Source organism: Mugil cephalus, chromosome 12, assembly GCF_022458985.1.
Source record: "Mugil cephalus isolate CIBA_MC_2020 chromosome 12, CIBA_Mcephalus_1.1, whole genome shotgun sequence".
NCBI lineage: Eukaryota > Metazoa > Chordata > Actinopteri > Mugiliformes > Mugilidae > Mugil > Mugil cephalus.
The window spans coordinates 118,584-121,005 of record NC_061781.1 but is presented as its reverse complement, the minus strand read 5'-3'; the positions used below and the strand labels follow the sequence as shown (position 1 = coordinate 121,005).

The 2,422-nt window shown below is 43.6% G+C and overlaps 1 long non-coding RNA gene across 1 annotated transcript; it reads left to right on the top strand.

Annotated features, from left to right (window-relative positions):
* The first annotated feature begins 480 nt into the window (after nucleotides 1–480).
* Nucleotides 481–1,196, top strand: LOC125017831. The gene is made up of 2 exons (XR_007113891.1): nucleotides 481–831; nucleotides 965–1,196. It is a non-coding gene; the product is annotated as an uncharacterized LOC125017831 (long non-coding RNA).
* The last annotated feature ends 1,226 nt before the right edge of the window (nucleotides 1,197–2,422 follow it).

Here is a 2,422-nt window from a genome sequence, read left to right as displayed (position 1 = left end):
TAACCATCCCTTAGTTATGCTGCTATAGGCCTAGGCTGCAGGGGGATGATGGACTGAGGACATATCCTCTACTCTTCTCTCGCTCCTGTCCTCGAATATCTCAAATATAATTTATTTTATGCCTCTTATAATTTGTTTTCTATCACTAACCGCTGTGTCTCACTCTCTCCCTTTCTCTATCTTCTGTTTCTACCCGGCTGGCCTTCGGCAGATGGGTCCCTCCATATGAGCTGGGTTCTGCTCACAATTTCTTCCTGTTAAAAGGAAGTTTTTTCTTGCCACTGTTGCCCTCAGGCTTTATCTGGAGGTTGCAGGCAGGTTTTTGTAAAGGTCTTGAGACTTTGTATTGTTATTGGCGCTATGTAAATAAAATTGAATTGAATTGATGTATGAAGTGTCACAGGTGTCTGTGGGTGTGCGGGGCTGTGTGTCCCACCTTTATCCCTCAGTGTGAGTGATTGAGCAGATCGAATACACCTGTGGACTTGGGGAGGAGATCAGTGATTGGCGGAGATCGGTTTGTGGCGTCTTTTTCCCCCTCTCCTCTCCTAGTGCAGTAGAGCGGCAACAGGAAGAACTCGGGAACGATGAGAAGAGCAGCGCTTCGTTGTGTGCAGAGAGGACAGTATATGTATAGAAAGTAGAGACGGAACGATGGCATCGAGCGGCGCAACAGCATCGCAACAGGCGGAAAGATCAGAAAGGGCCGATCGAAGGGAATACGGACCGAATGCGACGACGCCGTGACTCCCGAGAGAGAGAAAGAGAGGGAGGACGCCTTGTCAGACATGTGGAGAGGCTGAAGTGCGCTTCACCTCTCCGTCCAGCTAAGTACCCCTCTTATACTCCATATTTTCTGTGTTTTGTCCCGGATCTAGATTAACGTCATTCCTCGCCTGGTCATGTTTATTTGTTTGATTTAAATTATTTCTTGGACTTTGATCCCTTTAATTTTGTTTTGCAGTTTGCATGTTTAAGTTGACCTGAGGCAGAGGATTGACCAACAAGGAACAGTGAGACTCCTCTAATGGCACGCTGCTCTCTGTCTACCTGAAAACACCTTGGTTCGGCCACCGTCTGCAACAGGCCGTCGAGTTGATGCATTGCACCACCCTGCTGTTCTCTTTTTAAACAAAGACCTTTTAAGTTTGGAGTCTTTAAATCATTTTAATAAACTGTACACAATGCAAAAAATCAAAATCTTACCAAGTATATTTGTCTCATTTCTAGTCAAAATATCTCATTACACTTAATGTAAGACACAACCACCTAACAAGTAACAATTTCTGCAAGATCTAGTGACATCTTGAATATCTTAAGTGAAAAAGTCTTAAACATCTTGTTTTCAGTTATATCATATGAAACAAGTTTTTTTTTTTTTTTTTTTTTTTTTTTTTTTCCATTTGAGGAGGGTTTTTAAGCTGCTGTGGTATTTGCAGAAGATAAACCATCTTGTTTCAGTAATTGGACTTGATTTAAGAAAATATATCTTGTTTATAGGAAAGCCTTAAGTTTCAACGGATTTAGACGAAAACTCATCAGTGACTTTCTGGAGTCTCTGCTGTTTGTCTCATGGTGATCACAAGACTAGGGACTCCCAGAATGTTGACATATTCCTTCAATCAAAATAAAACCCCAAAAAGGAATAAAACACAGTGTTAACTGGATTCCTGGCCGACTGCCGAACCGCAGTCAGGCAGCACAGGGGAGAAGCCGTCTCCTGGAGCCGTGTAGTCTCACTTACTTCGGGGTTAATCCCCTTCACTTCTTGCAGTTGGAACACAAAAACACAGGAGCTCCAGGTTGATTTTGAAATATCATGGCCTTTTATTTTCGTCACCTGTAGCTTACACTGTACATTCATTGCTGGCTAACTCCTGCTCTGACCTGCTCCCTCGTCATTCGCGCGCAATCGCTCGCTCACTCACACCCTGTGCGTGCACACACACACTCAGCACATCTACAACGCTACTCTCATAACACTACCCCCAAGAGAGGAAAGAAACACACCATCTGTCAAAATGTAATTGACTGATTTGATGGATGAGCACCTTGACCTTAAAGGTCAAGGTGGATGTGACCTTGTGGTGTAATTATGAGATATTAATATCATAAAGGTCAAAGGCGACACATGGTGCTGACTAAGGTGTCTATTGATAAGGTCAATGGTGACATGTGGTATCATGCTGATAATCTTTTCTGAATATCCTGTGAAGTTGAGATGATGAGATTAAAGATCTGTTAGTATTTTACTGATGTGTGTGTGTCAAAGCGTAAGTGGATAGGCCCACCCCTCCCCTTGAGAGCCAGGACAGGCTCTTTCATACACACACACAGGCAGATACGCACGTGCACACAGACAGACAAGTAGTACATGCCTAGACATGTTTCTATGAAACTCACGTGATGCCATCCGACCCCG